Here is a 21481-nt window from a genome sequence, read left to right as displayed (position 1 = left end):
TACAGAATGGTGGCATTTTTTCAGATGACCAAATAATTCAGATCATTACATAAAATAAGTGCGACATTTGGATTCTTACTAGCATTTTCGCGTATATACCAGTTTGATAGCAAAGTTTTGATAAGATTGACATGTTTTTAGAGATCTCTAATAGAACAATAGAACACTTTATATTGAAACTTAAAATAGGTGTATCATCAGGAATAGTGAAGGTCAAGCCGAGGGTTTGTAGGCAGGCCTGAAGTAAGAAAAAGGATAACTAAGACCAACTTTGCGTTAGTTTTCTCTCTAAATACTCTTTCTGAATATTACTCTGATGTGAACACTACATCAATGATAATAAAGATTTTTAGCTCTGTGTCAATATTTTTCAAAAGTATTTATTGTATAAGATTGAATAATTTGCATTGTACGACAAAAAGTAAAGTCTATTTTTTTATTTTTTGATTTTTCAAGCGTTTTATAATATGTTAGTTTGGACCGGATAACCTCAAAATTGTAATAACTTTTTCCCATGGATATATGTGTTTATCACAAAAAAGTGTTTAAGTTTGAATATTTAATATAATTAATGGAACGAAATTATTTCTTATATTTAATTATTCGTAAATAAATTTTTAAGCCTATAAGTACACAGGGTTGAATTCAACAATGTTAAACTTTAAGCTCAAAGCCAGTGTACATTAACCAATTGACTCAAAGCTCATAATCTATGACTTCCTCCACAGGTTCTTTCTAGATTCAAGATTTCTTTCTATGTTCTTTATATTATATGTCAGAGTAGTATAAAATAATGCTTCAAGAAAAATTATTGAAATCAAACAATTAAAAATAATTATAATTAATTGATTCAATTATTTTACAGCTGAAATATGATTTCGTTTTAATTAACTGCAACAAGTGAATTTCTTAATAAACTTTGGCAGCAAATTAACAAAACTCAAATTTCGAATGTACAAATCCAGTCAGTTGGCTAATGAATACTGACTCTGAGCTTCAAATTTGGCAGGGTTCGAGTTCAAACCTTGGTAGTTGCAGTCTCAAAAAATTAATCACTTATAATTAAATATAAGAACTAATTCCAAGACCAATGTCGGTGGGTATTTGGCATATCCAAAATAGTTGTTTGGTCCGCTAAAATTCAATAAATTAAGAATAGTAAGAATTTTGTTGTTACAATTCTCTACTTTCGAAAAACTTACCAAAAATTATTTTTTACCCAATTTTAGTTTTTTTTGTTAAACTATTTGGTATTTCACAAAATAACATAGGACCTCAAACAAAGAGAAATTTTATGTATTCATTACAAAATTAAAGAATACAATACTTCAATTTTAATTTGCTTTTTATTGAAAGACTCAAAATTTACTTTTCAAAATATTCATCCTTTAGAGAATTTTCTATTTCAGCGAAAATAATAAATATATGGTCTTTGTTGGATTATGTCATCATTATAACTCTATATATGCCAATTTTGATTAATTAATTTTTGAATTCTCTCAACCAACTCTAATTAATATTTCGAATATTAAAAAATTACGAAAATATACATGTTAGTCAAAAATTTCAATTAGCACATAATTTGCTTAAAATGATAATAATTATAATTTTGTATTTCATATGATTAAATACTGATTACCTAAAATATTAAATGCACATAGGTATAATCCAGTTATTTCAACGATTTCAGTGTCAAAGCATATGAACACATTGCACAAATATATCCATCACAGGCCTGAACATTTTTGGGATGATTTCACTGAAATCCATACATTTTGCAAGGATTCAAATGTTTTCCTTTGACGATAACCCACAGAGTCTGTTTGCATTTTCAAGTATGATTTCTGTTTGTAATCTGCACTCATCGAATATCAGAAATATTGCATTTGCAATACATTCCTATAATGTTATAGTGAGATACAAACAGATTTTAACTGAATAAAGTTTCATTGCAAAATGAAATGAATTATTGCATATCGTTATTGAATATAGAAACTTAATTATTATTTTATAGGATGATGATGATTTGTATTAATGTGTTAAAACACCGTCAATGAAAAAATGGTTGATACATTAAAAGACAATTACATTGGTTATTGCCTCCATGAAGTTTGCTTTTGAGATGATAAATATATTGATGAATTTTGATGACTTCACTAAACAACGCTGTGTTTTTTAATAGAACACAGCTCATTTTTTTGGTAACACCTATTTAACTAAGCTGGTTTCTGTAAAAAATGGGATGATAAAGAGATTAACTTTAAAACTGAATAAAAACTTAGAAAAAAATATGTTCTTGTATAATAAAGTTTTAACAGAGTATAAATAGTCATATAATTTGTACAAAACCTTTATAATAAGCAGACTATTACACCACTGAATAGAATAGAATATAGAATAGAATACAGAATAGAATATACTTTTTCACAATAACCAGTGACGAATGAAAAGGTCTTATGTTTCATATTTTTTAAAAAACTAATTCAAAATTTTATGTTTCAAGTTAGTTATGTTAAGCCTTTTCCGAGTTAGTGCATCTGGGCACTTTTACTCTATGATAGCTGGGGGGATAGCCCATCTCACTGACTAATTTGAGTATTACTGATAAACTTCGTGATTATTCAATGATTGATATAAGATCTGCGTATCGCCCCGTGCGGTTAGTGATTACTCTGAGATAAGATAGTGCTAAGTAGGGTATGTTTCAAGTAAACTTATTTAAATTGTTAATTTTTTTAATATCTTCAACATATTTTATTTTAATATCGCTTTGATTATTTTCCAACTAAAGACAATACTTCAATTCATATTTCAACAACATATTATTTACAAACTCAAAATAAACTACGATTCTACAGTATTTGGTTTACACTTGTAAAATTTTGAAGTGAGGAAAATTGGTTGTGATAATATTTTATGTCATTTTATAATATTTTTTTTTAAATATATTTATTTTATTTTTTGATATTTCCATTTTCAATAACGACAAGTTTTCATTTGTGCGATTGTCGCCGCAGGGTTCTATAGTTCTACCAATTTTGTAGCTGGCAATGTCGTTGTCATAACTACTAAAGCTCTATCGAAACCAATCAGTTCAGAGAGTGCATTTCCGCTGTCATTGCTTGTGTTGTTACCAGGTGCATTATTAAATTTAATAGAATAAAATTTTCTGAAACGACCGTAAATAGACCGTCAGCAGTTACACTGAAGTACAATTGAAGTATCTAAAAAAAAATAAATTTATGAAACATATCAAATGCAGACATTGTAGAAAACAATAAGTGCACTTTATTAAGGGCAATCTCCTATTACAATCTGCTTGATTCTTTTTTATTATACGTTTCATGAGATTTAAATAGGTTTTTCATTACTAACTAACAACCATAAAGAGGTTATAAAATACAGTAGGGCATATGCAAATTGGTGAAAGCTAAAAACATAGCTAAGGGATTATGTAGTCAATAAGATATTTATCTTACATATATTCCATATATATTATATACTATAATTTTTGTATATATATATATATATATATATGTATTGTATTAATTATTGTGTGTATACAATATATATAATATATATATGTTTATGTTATAAGATCATCAACTTTACTTCGGATACCAATTTAGTGACATCAACATTTGCTGACGATACACCTATTTTGTGTCAACACAGAAATGCCAGAATCACTTCCAGTCAACTACAAAATCATTTGTGCTTCGTAGAAAGATGGTTCTCACTACGGAGAATTGAACTCAATGAGCAAAAATGTCGTCATATTACATTCTCTCTTAACAGATCCTCCTCACCAATTATCACTCTGAACAGAATTGCAAACAGAAACAGTTTGCAACGTACATTGGTATTCGCCTTGACAAATGCTTAACTTGGCGGAAACATACCGATACAAAAAGGACTCAAATAAAGCTTGAGGCTATAAGTCTTCGCTAGCTAATCGGGCATCACTTTTCTTTATGTATAGATTAGAAAGTGTTGTTATACAACCAAATCATTAATCCCATCTGGATATATGGTTTACAGCTATATGGTAATGATTGTTCGTCAAACGTAGAAATCCTGCAAAGAGCTTAAGTAATTCTATGAATTTTATGATTATAATTCTATGATTCTATGAATTATAACTGGTGCACCTTGGTATATAAGAAACGAAAACAGACACTTCGATATAGAAGTTCCCATGCTTGAAGTCGAGTCCGTGAGAATAACGTAGAAACATGTTTTAAATCTTAAAAACCATGTGAGTCCCCTGGCTTGATCTGTTAATATGATATGATAAATTCCTCTGGACTGAAACAGAATAATAGACCTGGCATCCTGCTTTCCTAAAGATTATCCTGTTTAATTCAACTTATACGTTTATGTGATATCTAGTAATTAATCCCTAGCTAGTTATAATTCATTATAATATGTATGTATAAAACAATTTGTAATGTAATGTTATTAGTTTTTTAAATTCTAAAACTAATTGTTGGGCCCAGTTTGCATGAATTAAAAACTATCCCACTTATGTACCAGACCGTTTTTATCCTGATACTTTATCGGGAATGCTTCACGACATGGTCCTTATGTTGGTTTTTCATTAACAAAAAATTTGTTTTACTTTGTTAGCCTGCGTCCAGGTCTAGTTTAGGTTTATTTGTTTTTCTCTTTTTTAAAATTGGCTATTTTCTAGATCATATTTTTTCCATTTTAGTGTGATCGTAACGCATCGATCTATGGCGGTCCAGAGCATCATCTTCGTTGTGACATCTTCGACGTTTATTTTCGCGACTGTTCTTAGAAGTGATGTTCTTTCGGTGTACCATTGTTAGGCTTTAAATAAAAGCGATACAATAAAGATATATTGTTAAGTAAAAAAAAAATACATATACTGTGATCCCCCCTATAACACGGCACACTCACAACGCGTTTTCATATTACGCTATTTCAGTCACCCGTATAACACGGGCATTTCCCTATATAACGCGATGATTTGTACAGTTCATACCTTGCTTCGCGTACCTTTGCACATGTGTATACGGGGTATAAGGGAATACCCCTATAACGTGTTTTCCTATAATACGGAACAATACCGCATTTTAGGGGGATAACTTTATATATATAGATAATATAATGAAATAAGTTTATTCAGTTAAGTACTGTAATATAATTGTATTTCTAATTACTTTACTGCGACAGTGAGTAACCTCTTAAGGGCCTATCTTCTAAAGTCATCTTTAGATGTCATTGTGGAACTCTCATTTCAAGTCTTTTCTGATGACTTCAATATATTCCATATTTAATTTATAATCGATATCCTTTCTAACGTAAATTTAAGTTTCAAGAAGTAAAACAGTGCTGCTAAATATTACTTATTTTTCCTCTTTAAAATTTATATTTCCCATTTTCAAAAGCTTGATTTTATATTAAAACTTTGGTATGCAAAAAATAGAAACTATTTATATTTAAATTTCTGTTACATATTAAATTGCCACATCTTTTTTCTAAGATATCTCAAAGATATTTTTTGCAAAATAATTAATTTTATTAAAACAGTCACTGAAGAAAAATATGTCAGCTGAAGAAAATAAATTGTGCCCGCAGCCACTTCAGCTGATATGGCATCAAAATGCAGAAAACAAGTGGTAAAGTGTCAACAAAAAATAAAAAAATTGCAATCCTTGAGGATATTCAAAGTGGGTTGCAGAACAGAAACCGACTCTAACTTGGGAAGAAACTAAGAGCAACCAAGGAAAAAAAATCTACTAAAAACATTAAAGTTCGCTGCAGAAAAAGTTTTGCCAGCAGAGCCATTTTGTTTGCATAAAGTTCAAATAAAATAAAAAAAAAGGATTCAAACAAAAAAAATAATCATTAAAGTGGTAGTTATATCCGCTTGCATTGGTAAAAGCATAACATTCTACATTCCAGAGCAACAGCTCAATGGTCTTAAGGGCTCAGAAATACTTACCAAGTTTTGAAGTACTTATAACAAAACGATTCCATTTATCATGTGACAGAATGACCTCCGGATACAAAAAAAAGGATAAGTTCACAGATATGTTGATCTAAAAAATATTTCAGTGAATTTGTTAAAAGAAAGTTTCTCTAAGTGTCACAAAATAAGTAAAGTTTTTTTAAGGATATTTATATTTGGGTTAAACTAGAATGCATTGGATTTAATTAATTTGAACTAAGTGTGTGGGAAGACATTGGATTCCTCTTGATCGATTGCAAGGAATTTTCAAAACTTATATCTAAATCTATAAACTAATTTAAAGTACATTAAGGACTTTTTATACACTGACTTCTATTGAGTGGTAAAATAAAATTTTTATATCCCAATATTTTGTATCTCTACTTAAAAGTGGGTTAGTACCATATATTATAAAGAAATTGTTAGATGCTGCTTTTAAGTATAGCAGTATATTTGCGTATCATACGGAGATAATGGGAATCATGTCTTATTCCCATTAAGACAGCAAGATCTTGTCTATTAAAGCGACTCAGAGAATTATACTACTTTTATTACTATTCACTTCTAGCCATATTCTATATGGTTGTTGACATTTTTCTTCCATCTGATGTTCCTCGAATTTTTTAATTTATTTTGAATTTCTTATTTGCTTGAGGAAAGGAATAAATCTACAATATTCTTTTAGAGAAGAATTTCAGTGACAAGATCTTGCCATGCAGTTACTTGGAATATAGTAGCTTCCTGGCACCCAAACTAGATGTATGCTCCAATACTTAGATAGCCTGTTATAAGCTTTTCCACAGTTAATGATGGTATAGACGGTTGTAACATTCAAAACCCCTTGAGATTTTGGTGATCACAGCATCGGAGTGGAAGAACTGTTTCGAGAATTAGTTTAGTAGAACGCAGAAATGAATTGATCATCATGGATAATACTTCAAAAAATAATTAAAGCATTTTCACTGATTAATCACTGTGTTTTCATTGTTAGGTGCACGACAAAACGCAGCTTTCATATATTCTCCCTTAGTCTCAAGACGAATTGTGCAGCCACATGTGTTTTCATGATAAATTTGTGTCATATACAGGATGATATCCACTACATGCGTAGCCGTAGTACCCAATGGTCCACTAATACATAATTCTACGGATAAAAGTACCTGCATCTCAGAAAAGAAATTTGAAATTTCTTTTCTAAGCCATACGGACCCATGGAGTTTTGAGAATTTACATTTTAGACTAATTTTTAAATGGGTATATTTCAGGTTCAATTAATTATAGAGACCTAAAATTTGTGGCATTGCATCTCTATTTCATAAAGAAGAGTTTATCAAAATCGTGGGTGATATGATCAAAAACCGTTAAATAGTATTAAATTTATAGTATTTACTGCTACTACAGTGGAATTAAAAAAGAAATATTACCTGTTTATGTTGAAAGGCTCAATTAATAGACATGTAAACATATCATTTACAATTCTCACCACAAAACGATGCATCATTGCTAATTAAATTCATCCATAATAAATGCTTACCCACACCTAACACACACCCAAACACACATCTATGCATGAAATGATTTAGTTGATGCCAGACATCAACTATTTTATTCAACATGTTTATTGTTTTTGTGAGGTGAGAAAAATTGGTGGAATTGTATGCTCTCCTATAGATACCACTTGTTATTCATTACATTACCAAGCAAAGAAAATCGTAAACAACATTCAAGTTTCGACAACAATACCAATTAAGAATAACAAAGACAGAAAAACTTTTAAATCAAAATAAAAAGTTTGTGGCTGTTGAAGTGTTAAATTAGCAAGCAAAACAACAGAACAGAAAATGGAAAGGAAACTGTTGTGGAACGAATTGAAGTGAAGCTGTGGGAGTTGTTTACCAACATGCATATGTGGTTTTGTTTTTGTTTCCACACTTTTTCCTTAACACGCTTTCATCGTTGCTGTTATTAAAATACAACCACTTGTGTATTGAACATATGCGTCTGTTGTTTGCTTTCCCCATTGATTTCGCATTGTTTAAATGCATATGCGGTGTACGCACTTAGCATTCGATAAGTTCAGTAAGTTCAGATAAGTAAGTTCACTATAAGTTCACTATAAATTCAGTGTTATTTGAGTAGACAGTAAAAAACTTTAATATCGTCGTATTATATTTTATATTTTATTTTCTTGTATTTGCATTTCACTTTAAAATACACTGAGAAACAAAGAAAATTAAATCACTGAACTCTTTAAAGCTACCTTATATATATTTTTATATACTATATAGCTAACAGTGGTTTAACATTTCATGAAAGCAAGATTTCCTTTAACTATATGTATTGTGTCGGTTCTGAACTTTAGAACAAGGATAAAATATCAAATTATTCTTGGGTATAACAGTGTGAACACAAGAGGATACATGTGAATATTAATTTTAACATTGAGATAAACTGGTTTAGGGTTTCAAGATACAAGAGTACAGGGAGTTTCACATAAAAGCGTGTACATAAATAATTAACATTATAGTTGATAGTTAAGAGTATTAAGTAAATATCTCAAAACAAATTGAACAAAATTTTTATTGGCGTATTTAAACTATTAAGACAAATATCTTGAGTATTTAGAATTCAACAATTCAAGAATTAAAAAGTCTTGAGTAGAGCATATATAACGAGATCAAAATACATGGGATTATCATTCTACAAATTGACATTATTGAAAAGGGCTTATAAAAAAGTCTTAAGTATTATATATATCTAGCAGCTAATCTTTTTTTTTCCTGAACTCGGTAAATGTTATTTAAATCATATTATGCAAATGATGTGACGTTAATAAGGGCATAATGCGTTAGTTATCAAATGCTGAAGGCAAATGCAAAAAAAAAAGTTATATTATTAAACTTTAATATATAATATAAAATAATTTTAAATATTCGCTGTAGTTAACTTCTAAGTTCTCTTTCGTTGTCAATAAGTTGTTGAACAAGGATAACTCAGAGTAACTCAGGAATTTTATAACTTGTACTGTAGTTTTATACTTCTTCCATTACTGTTGGTATATTCAGATAACGAAGAAATACCTCATTGCAAACGAACCTTGGTACATTCGTTATTAGTTAAAGTAGTTTTGCTTGCAATTGTTGTAAATTTCGTAGGATTTTAAACTCCTATAGGTGTTGTTTGTTTAACTTTAAAAGAGCTTTAGATGCGAAATCTAGAACTGAAATACTTGAATGACGTCAAATGGTTCTTATACCGTAGCATTCTAGCATTTAAATAAATCTATACATCTCAGTTTCGATTTTGTAAGACAAGATTGTAAGAAAAAACTAAATATATTAACTACATTAGTTATAAATAGATAAATTGATTAAAAATATTGCGCTCAGTAATCTCAAGACTTATAATCAGGCAAAATCACTTAAAGAGATGCCATATGGGTCTTAGAATGTGAAAACTTTTAACAGCGCATATCAGTAAATCATGACCATTCTAATATTAGTCATGGAGACATAGTCATTTTAATGATGCTTATTCTGGTGTTTATAAAACAGTGGAGAAACGAAAGCCTTCAGTTATTTGGAAGCCTCCGTTTAAGAATATATTAGCACAGTGCTATTTATTTTATCGGCATGGGTCGAATAACATCAGAGATTATGGATTTTATCAAGATTTCGTCTCTAGGTCCATTGAGTTTTGTTATATCAATTCAGAATCGACTAAAAATAAATAAAATAAGTTGAATAAAAACAGACTTATCTCGGGAAACATGTAATATAGCATCACCCTCCAATCGTCTTGATATGGTTTAGGCTAGAAGGTATGAATAATATACGATTTGTTGAATATAGCTTCTTCATCAAAAACTCGGACAAAATGTGTTAAAGAAGCATAATCTAGCGTTCATATATTAGGCTTCATCTTGCTACTTATTTTACTTAAAGTGAAATATTTGCAATTTTGTTCTACACCTCAGATCTAGATGTCTAAGTAGATACTTTCATATCTGCGACAGTTAATTGTCATTATCTAATTTTCCATTTCGACTGCTTCAATAGAACTAAATGACACAGTAGAGATAAAATACTTTGTTACTTTTTTTTTACTTTTAATTTATATCTTTAATTTACTTTAATTATAGTTCATACTCAAAAGCAATGAAATTCACATAATGACTAATAGTAAATAATGCCAAATTAAAAAATGGCTCATCTGTTTACATTACTTATCTATGAAGTCTATTAGTCTATGATTCACTCATGAAAAAAAATAAATGCAATTTAAATTTCCCCCTAAGATAATAGAAAATAATTTTAAAAATTCAATTTGTCATTTGCGTATTGTTAAATCCAGATAATCTCTAAATAAATGACCTCAATTCGATTTTATAAAGTTTTTTGTTTATTTTTCTTCTTTTGTTTACATAAAGGGCACTTATTTGAAGTACATTAAGGCACTTCCTTTTTATGAATTTAAGTGTAATGAAGAAATTGTGTCCCTTCTTAAATTAAATAATTTTTGTTATTGAAAATAATATCCAAATTAAAATGGAAAAATTGACAAAAGAAAAAGTACTTGTAAATACGAAACAAAAGTCTACTTAAACATATAAATTGTTATTATATTCACCTGAGTGTAATACAAAACCTGGGCTAATAAATATCTCCCTTAATTGAAAATGTTAATTCAGTATTTCAGTATATAAAAAAATTTATTTCTTAACAAATTTTTTAAGTATTTAAATATATTTGCATTTAGTTAGTTAGTTGTGGTGGAGGTCGATTTGAATCCACAAAAATCTTGTAATGGTAGGTAGTAGAGAGAAGGTCAAAAAAGACCCAGCCAGAGGCAAGAATCTGGCTAATACTAATGCTATACACATCCCCGAGTGAATTGAAGAAAAAGGCCCCTAGAAACTTAAACCTAATTCTGACCAGACCTAGACAAAGACACATCAAGTATTCTGGTATACTTTCTTCAAGAGCTGATAGACACGCACTTCAAGAGGTACCACAGCGTACTCCGAGTCTAGCTTCGTGCCGTCCTAGGGACCAGTGTCCTGTATAGACAGATAATAATCTAGATACCTCTGATTTGCTTCTGTAAATTATATCAGAGGTTCTATATTTGGAATAGATTAACCAAGGAGCCCTTGACCTGACTGCTGTGGTTGCAAGGGTCCACTAACTATTTGCCTGTCGCAAAAAATGGTCATAGATCAACGCCCGACCGTAACTGACAGGGGCAGCTTTAGTTTAAGATATTTAGGTTATCAATGTCATGCTTTTCATGTTACAAGGAAACTTTTCATTTTCACGTATATGTTTTTTTTCAAAATGTTTATTCCTTCCAAAAACAACTTTTCTCTGAATTAAGTTTAATTTTTTTTTGTTTTAAAATGATCTACTTTTGTCCATTTTGTTCGTATTTGCTTTCATTTAAAATCTTACAATCAGAAAATCCTCCAAAATATATTTAAATTTTTATATATGAATCATCCCTCAATTTAGGTCACTTTATACTGAACTAATATTCTTAAAATATGTTATTGTTAAAATATGTTTTTCTTAACTGCATTACATTTCGTCCTAAAACACTTATGTCTATAAAATATTAGAATAGAATAGAATAATCAATTCTTTATTAGCTTTATTATTAATCCAACTACCCTATTTAACAGCGGCGATATTGTAAACAAGCGCCCATTTTGCATGACACGTCAGCAATGTGGTTCGCTGGGGATGCATAGTGTCAGCTAGCCTTTTTGCAAGAATCATTAAAACATATAATTTCTATACAGTGATCAGCAGATAAAGCAACCATAATTTTAATAAAAGTTCGTTGTAAAAATAATTTCGTATAGAAATTCGTAAACTAATTTCTTTGAAAATAATCATTTGGTTAAAGTCTATGGCATCGATAAAACTTTTCACTTCGATCGTATTAAAGACAAAAAGACATCAAGAGGTAAATATGTGCGTTCGCTGTCCTTGTTTCAAATATTGGCTTTTGACTATAAGATTCAGGAGTGAACAATATTAACGCAATACACTGAAAACATGGACTTATAGCCTAAGATATGGTTATCGGCCCATGATAATGACAGAACTCCAGTATTAGAGCTCCAGTTTGTTGAATTCCATTAGTGAGACTCTGAGATATGTGAGAAAAAAATATATGTGACTAACATATATATATAGTTATATGTAGTTGCAGGGATTAGTTAATATACCTACGTATATATATATAAATATATGTATAATTATTTTGTGGGGTGTAGGTTATAGGATTACGTTATTATATTTCATCATGCATATAGGTATTTGGTGATGTTAGGTCTTACAATACGCCTACATATTAGTACTTATGCGTAAAGCAGCGGCCGATCCTTTTGCATGAGCGCGTAGAGACAAGATACCTATGATGATGTCGACATATGTTTAGATTCGCTGTGCTTCTTTCAGATATTGACTTTGGATATGATTTATATATTAGTGAATAATATACACATATGTATAACTACGTATAATTGTATATATATCAGTGAACAATCTGTCGGTATGCAGATCTGAGGTCAATTATTGCTTAGTCTGATGAAGTGATAAACAATAATCTAGTCAAGGTGTAGAGAGTTGTTTTGAAAAAACCTCGAGTTTAAAAAGAGTATAAGTGCTTAAGTGCACTAGCTCAAAACAGCTTCAACATAAATAAATAAATAATCTGTCGGCAATATACTCAAAGCATAGGCTTGTAGAGACATATCTCATAATGATGACAGAGCTCTTGTCTTGAAGCTCTGGTCTTGGAGCTCCAGTTTGTTAAGTTCAATTAGTAACTGGAAGACTGGACATAAAATTTGGATTAATTAATGAAAGTGTAAATAACGCAAAAGAATATTATAGATCATAATTTTGACCCGTTTGAATTACTACTGTATTACTACTGTTAGGTCTAATGGCAACTTCGATATTTAACTCGATTAGTTCAGTGAGAATGGTTTTGGTTTTAAGGTGTCAAATCCCAAGGACTTTTTAAAGAATTTGCAGTGTAAAAATATAATACACAATACTACATACTTATGGATATTATTCATAAATCAATTAAATTTACTTTCCATGCAGTGATGGAAAACACCAAATGAAAATAAATTATATTTTATAAAGGTAAATATTTATGTTTTTAAATTGAATTGCTAAATATGACTGCGGACGGATGTATAAAGGCCATTTATTTAAATAATTTTATTATTGTTATTTGTTTACATAACATGAATATTTTTTATAATGTATTTGCATTTTTATGGTGTGTTTTTTATATTTTACACAGTATTGAGTTCGATTTTTTAACAATGGTTTAAAAAAATGACCATTAATCCCATTCCATTTTTATATTTTTAATGATAAAATTTATAGTTTTGTGGGTCTCATGTTTGTGATGTGTGCAATTTAATTGACCACAGCTGCAGCTCTCAGCAAAAGTCCATAAATAAAAATGCATTCGTCTGCGGTTGGATTTAATCTGAATCGGAGAACATTCAGTGTAAAATCTTTTTAAATTATTCCCATCAAAAGCCACACCAAATGAAATAATAAAATGTTAACCTATTTAAAATTTTAATTGCTGTATCCAGAAAGAACAATAAGAAGATGAATTATTTATATAAATTCATGTATACACGCACTCTGGAAAAAATCGGGGTCTGAATTATAAAAAAATTGTATTTAAAAGAAAATTTACAGGGTGCTTAAATAATTTCTTTATTATATGTTTTGACCACCTTTTTCTATATGGGAATGTCAAATTCTTGTGTTACATTAAGTTTAATGTGTATTCCACACAAAATATTTCAGTTTATACATTTTATGTATAATGTTATGTATATAAAAATACATAAATATACAAATTTATCAATAATAATTACACTCGCATTAAAATTTACTAAAAAAAATTCACATAAAATTTTGTGGAGATAATGCGGCATTCGCTGAAACCCTTTAGAATATGCCTTGCAGTGGAATATGTAACTAAAACTGACTGCCTATCACAAACTATCTATATTCATGTCCTTTTGTTTAGGCATTATTTCAGCTTCATTGTTTTCTGTATTATGCATATATTTAATCTATTGTAATATAAATTTAATATTGCATCCACATATGATCAGCTAGCAAAGCCTGAATCTGCATTGTGAGAAACAACTTCCCTAGACAAATTTATGTTAATTTTGGGAAAAACACGGTAATACAAATACATTGAGCAACAATGTGCCTTATGGTGTAAATTGTAATTATCACAAGCAAATTGCCCAAAAGCGTTATCATTTGGTATTATGTTCGGATGCTATTAGTCATACCCAATTAATGGGAATTACAGAAATATTTATGTGTTTGCATACCCGGCCATACTTACTTACATTTGCCTTACTTCCACTAAAGGCAAATAAATTTACACTAAATTACATATTTTTAATACAATAACTAAATCCATTGTGTAGTTTCATTTTAACATAAGTCAGATGCATAAATTTCCAATATTCAAAATTTAATAAAATTAATTAAACGAAAACAGTTTCATATTGAATTTCAATAAAATAATCCAAAATCTGAGTTTTACAAAATTATTATGCCATTAATTAGAATTTTTTTTGGTTTTGTATAAAATTATTATTTTGTCGTAGTAAAATCTATTTTATCAATGATTATTTTATGAAAACAAATTGGATAGTTGTAGTTGCTTCAATAGCCCAAAAGAATGGGTACGAGCATCAATTGTCGAGTTGAGAGCTACGAAATTCAAACGAAACCTTCCCAAACAAACAAGTTGTTGTCCCGTTTGGTAGCAATCAGATGATCGAATAAGATTGCCTGATTCTGTTGTTCATTAAACGAAGCGCAGAAGTCGGATTTTAAAGGCCTAGGTGGTTAACTTACTTACTTACTTATGTGGCCATAACAACCCGTTACCGAGTTTCGGCCTGACGCAGCATGTCTCCCCAGGCGCCTCTGCTCCAGTTCCGAGGCACTCTTGCGTCCTTCATTGGTGGTTGATTTTACGTGACGGGTACCAAACCCTGTGCACAACCCAAATTTAAAGTCCTGGGGATGAGACTCGCCGTACGCACTATTAGTTCATTACCCAGCGGGTGCCAGGTAACTATCCAGGGGTGCCACGAGGAGGCTGTGCGACAACTTGAATTGAGGACAACAACGATTGCGCTGGCATTTTCCATGTTAAATGCAATCAGATACGTTGCCTTATATACTCGCTCCCAGGGGCACGCGGCTCCCCCCCCCGCGTGCCCCTTATATAATAAAAAAACATCCCCAACACATTTTAATTATAGATAGGTTTAGTTGAAGTGGAGGAAGTGAGTATAAATAGGTTTAATAATAAAACTTTTCAGTTCCTTGTCTTTCAGAAGAGTTCTCTGAAGAAAAGTCAAATTTTTATGCAATTCACGCTTTTAGTCGTTTATAATTGAGATTGTCTTTTAGCATTATAAAAATTATCACTTCCTATAAAAGACTAATAACATCAATGAATCTTATATTATATCATATTTCCAATGCAGCTAAAACTACTTATGTTAAAGTAATTACGATTTGATCGTTTTCATTGGCATAAGTTGATTTATACTCGTCAAATAAATTATTTGTTTATATTTTACATATAAAACATGTGATAAATTATTCAAATTTTTGTAATTTCCCTTGTGGGAGATATATTTTTAATGGTTAGATTTGCATTCGACATTTTTGTCTTATTGAAACCAATATATTTATTTAAAACTATTCTTATTAGGAATCCTAATGAGCAATACTGTTTAAATGAGACAAGTGGAAACACAGTTTAAAAAATAACGTACTAAAACCGAGAATCAACGTATTGGTGTCTTTGAATATTCTTCTCTCTGCGATCTTTTACCAGTGTTGGCATCTGTCACGTATTCTTAGATTACTGCGATATATGTCATTTATAAATTCAAATAATGCTAGACAAAGTTACAAAACATATGCTGATCTATTAGAATTTTCTTCGTGGAATTTTGAAATTAGTTTGTAGTCATATTAGAATACTCGTATTATAAATTCGGATATGATATGTATTATGATATCGCATGGTGGCTTATAGTAAGATATAGCATTCAAAGGTTACACAAATATCTAGTTATGACTAAAATTTTTAAGATAATGGACCCTTTACTTTCTACACTATTTGAGGACGTTTAAAATTTTTGAGAACTGAATTTTATACAGCAAAGATCATAAGTTATTATAAATGAATGGAATCAGGCTACTATTAGCAATATAAAAAAATGTTTTTAAATAAAATTGGTAATACATAACTCAATACGATATTTATACATTATAAAATAACAAAATTGATTCGATCTAAGAGAGTTTTAAATATTTTAAAAATTAAGAAAAGAATGTGATTAATTAAAAAATAAAATTCACTGCTTTTCAAAAATCCTGCTATTAGTAAAATAGTTTTGTGCTGTCATAATAATTGTGCTGTTAAAATTTAATTTTCATTCCTTAGTATTAAAGATGAAAGTTTAAAAAAGTTGGGACTTAGATTTCTTTCAAATATAAAACAGGTCTACATCAAGAAATCTTTGTTAATCGATTTTTTAAATTAGTTTTAACACTTTGATAAGGTGTAAGAAACAAACATATTTATGACAGTACTTACTACGTATTTATTTGCATTTCTATTTATATACATGTAAATATAGATTATTTACTTAAGATTATTAAGATTATTAATATTATTCAACCAAGACTACTAATCTATCTGATAATACTTTTATTTAGACAATAATGCAAAAATCGTCTTCTTCTTCTCTGTTCCGTGAACTCCCAGTGGAGCATAGGGCCTACAAAGGACAAAAATCGTAATATAATCAAATTGCTTGTTCTTAAATGGTGGTTCCGTTTATAGATTTCACTAATCCCCAACTCACAATTTTTGAAAAGAATTCAAAAAAATAGGAAACTTGAATTCTAATATACTAAGAAATTCAGATACATCCAAGCCGAGATAAGAATATTTATCTCAATAAATAAACTAGTTTATTTTTGATTAAATGGTTATCCTTATCAAGCTAATATTCATAAAACGATACGATTAAGGACATTTAATCGATTTCTACTTCCAGATAACATAACATAATTAATAACATAATTCATTTCTTAGGTGTTGACAGCAATTTTAAAGCACTTGCTTTGTAAGGAAAAAAGCCCTATTGAGATTTATGTTTATTTTCATATACTAAAATCTAATTTTAATATTTCATTCCGAATTCCATAAATTCATCGAATTTATATTTATAAAGGAAGCTATATTGTTGAATAACAATATGGCTGAATTGAATAAGGCAATAATGAATAATTTAGAACCAAGTAATTTTAAAAATTCTGCACTATTTGTTTAATTTATGTTGTTAATTATAAATTTTTTATTATACTGAGTGCTTTTTACAATGAGAACGCGATTGTATTGTGTACTGTCACTTCAAGCTTTTGATTTAACAAACAAATAAATATCTCAAATTTTCGTTAAATGATTTTTCACTACTTTCGACTTAGATTACCACAACAATAATGTATTGATATATGCGATTCTTGATGATTCTTGGACTATCATGGTCCAGTATTCTTGATTGATACAATACGAGGTCGTGGTTTCATAAAAATTCGGCTGTCAGAAAGCTATATGCGCGATGAATCTCACATAATTTGACATATGTATTAAAATAAAACAACCAACAAATGTTTATAGTCGTCATAAAACATAATTAATATGTAACTGTATTAATTCTTTTTATCCTCTATCCATCCCCTCTATCTATCCATACTACTTTATAACATTTAATGCTTTAATAATAATAATAATAATGATAATATCACATCATGCCACTTATTTCAAGTATCAAGTACCCAATATCACCTATTAAAAATTAAGCAACATATAATATACTTCCCGAAATGCGGTTAGTGCGTAGAAGGCTTCACAAAGAAAAGTGGCTCATTTTGTTCCAACAACACTCATACGCAGTGTAGTGCCATTATTGTCTTTTCTAAAAGCATAAAATGGCATTTAAAGAAATATATTTATGCATATATATTTTATGAATAATTTAATATTATTTTTGATATATACTAAGAGAATTGCTATTTTCTATGTATAGTCACATATATACATTTTTGTGTTATAAAATATTTTTGAAAAACAATTAGTATTTTTTAAATTTGAATGAATGAACAAATTTTTTCTGCCTTTGTAAAAACGTGTAGTTTCACATTTGTGTAAATTTATTTCTTTTACAATTTTAAGATTCTAGAAAGATTTTGTTAAATATTTTAATGAAATTTTTATTATGCAGAAGCTTTAATTCTGCTCTTAGAAATCCCACTTTGTAGCATTTCTAAAGAAAGCATAATTGTTTTTAAAGAAAAACACAAACATTCTAACCAAATTATTAATTTAAATTTAAATATTTAATTAAATTTCATTGTAGTCAGTATGAATACTTGGAAATAAAATGCATTATTATTTGGTTAAGTAAATAATTCTGCAACCTTTCAAAATGCATAAATCAAATGAAATATAATTATAAATAAACAGAATTACCAGCTTTAGTGTTGAACAAAATTTTAAAGCACATTTGGGAATATTTTAGTAAAATTAATCAGCAACAGCAAAACATGAAAGCAAAACTAAAAGCTTTGAAACTGTAAGGAAAACTTTTTTGTTAGCAGCTAAAAAATAAAAATTTTAAATTTACTCAAATTCCTCTGAGTTGCAACTGCAAGAAAAATTGCAAACAACAACAATATTAGCAGCAGCAACAGCAAAAACAACAACATGAAGGTTCACTAATGAGCAACAAACTTTTTAAATTAAAAACAAAATTTTATATGAAGTTTATGTTTAGTTTTCCTGACATTCCATATAAGGCGACTTAGTCCTGTGAGTGCTTAGACATTTATTTAAAAGTTCAAGTTTTTTTAAAATTAGATGAAAATGTTAACCTAATAAAGTTTCTAAAAGGCATTAAGTATATAGTATTAGTTGGAGTATGAGTATTTAGTGAAGAAATATAATTAAAACAAAATTTTCTTGAATTTAAAGCAATTTTACGGCTCTTATATTTAAATCAGTATTTAATTTCATTAAATCGTTAATCCTGTTTAATCCTCTGAAAATACATATAAATTCCCTTGCCGACAATTAATGTAAACCTTCACAATAGAATGCAATATGTCAGACTTCGGACTGAACTTAAATGTCCTTTATTAATTACACAATTTTAGTGCTCATGTGCTATAAATCAACATAGGATATAAAAAATATTTTAAAACTTTTATACATGGCTGTATTGTCCACATATTCATAACATGTTTTATGAAATTAAATTTATTATGGTTTTATATATAAATCATAAAAAAAACAGTATAACATATGTAGTAGCATGAAATGTTCACATTAAAAGCATAATTTTTTTACATATTTTTTCACTGAAAATAAGTGTAAGTCGGAAAAAAAAAATCTATTAACAAATTAAAAACATTAATTTGTTGAAAAAAAAACACTTAAATCACACATGTAATATGTCAGAAACATATTTAAAAACTCATAAAAAAGATACAATTAATAATATACACAAGAATGATTTAAATAATTAAAAAATTCCTTAATTAATTTAATCTTAATTATTTTAAACAACTCTCACAAATATGCTTGGAAACTAGAAACATTAAAACCATCATATCCCTTTATAGATACAACCGCCTATACCTACAGTTCAAGCGTAAATAATCACAGACATCCTCATAGAAGTCATTGATATTATTGTAGTAGTAATTCGTGATAAAGTTAACTATGGCGGTTATTTGTGACTGAAATTAATTTTATTTGAGCAAAACTTACATATATTACTTTCAATTATTAAGAAATACTTTAACACTTTGGTCCTCAGGTGTTATAAAAATGATGTATACCTTCTGCTCAAAACGTACTCGGATTTAGTAAATAAAACACACAATTTTAAATTTTATTCCAAATTTATATTATCTCCTTCAAAATATGCTCCTTCTGAAGCGATACATACACGGTTGCCACTTGAAAATTTTTTCCTATACCAAAATTGGTTTAAAAAGGTACCATTTCTGTAAAAAAAGGTCCAAAATTGGTCCTTTTTGTTTTTTCGTTCTGTGTTTTTCATAGTGTTATAAATGAACAAAATATAAAATAGTGCAAAGTTGCATTTATAAAAAAAATTAATTGAAAATATCCACAATAAAGTTGGGTCGTCAAAAATGTACCATTTTTTGAACATGAGTACCAAATTTTGGTACTAAAGTACCATAAGTGGCAACCGTGGATACATATGTCAACCTTAACCCAATCTTCCATACACTTTTCGTAGGCCCGTCAAGGTATGGCTTTTAGTTCCTTCAGCGAATTCTTTTTTACCGCTTCAATGAACTCAAAACGCTTACCACGAAGGGGCAACTTGAGTTTCAAGAACAGGAAAAAGTCGCACGGATCCAGATCAGGCCTGATTTGGATATGGTGCCCACGGTTGCCACTTGAAAATTTTTTTCTGTACCAAAATTGGTTTAAAAAGGTACCATTTCTGTAAAAAAAGGTCCAAAATTTTTCTATTGTGTTTTTATAAGAAAATACAATTTATATAAAATGTACAAAAAGTATAAAACAATACAATATCCACAATAAAGTTGGGTCGCCGAAAATGTACCATTTTTTGAACATGAGTACCAGAGTACCAAACGGAAAAAAAGTACCAATTTTGGTACTAAAGTACCATAAGTGGCAACCGTGATGGTGCCTGAGCGATGACAGTGGTGCCGTGTTTGGTCAAAAAATTGCGTACAACAAATACAACATTTTCCATAGTAAAAATCGCTAAATGCACTGGAGGTAGTCTCACATTAATAGCTGCTGTAAACAAACTAATTGACAGATGGCGCTCAAATTCTTGCCATATGTCAAGAACGGTCTAGATAAAGAAAAAAGGTCTATTACTTAAGCAATAGTTAACAAACAACAAAATACGGATACTTTTTGAGCAGAATGAGCAGGTATGGTTTACAAACAATATGCTTAATACCGGAAATCCAGCATAGAAGGGATTTACGAAGCCATTATCTTGTCTAATATCACAAATGCCATATATTAAAAGTAAAATAATTTCCTTTTACAATTTGTCATAGGAAAATTTTTATATTTACAGCAGAATACAATTCCACCAAATGAGAATTATAAATTATAAATTATATAATTAAGCGCAATTATTTATTTAAATTATTAGAAATTGTATTTGCGCAGACACAACAACATTTATATATTCATAAAATAATTTATAATTGTTGGATATAAAACGTATCGGGGATTAACATTGTTATATATCTTGAGTGGTAACACTAAAAACACGCGAGTAGTTTGAGAGTTCAACGGTAACTGAAAGTGCTTTAT

This window comes from Teleopsis dalmanni, chromosome 2 (assembly GCF_002237135.1).
Source record: "Teleopsis dalmanni isolate 2A chromosome 2, ASM223713v2, whole genome shotgun sequence".
Lineage (NCBI taxonomy): Eukaryota > Metazoa > Arthropoda > Insecta > Diptera > Diopsidae > Teleopsis > Teleopsis dalmanni.
Note: the sequence above shows the minus strand (reverse complement) of the source record.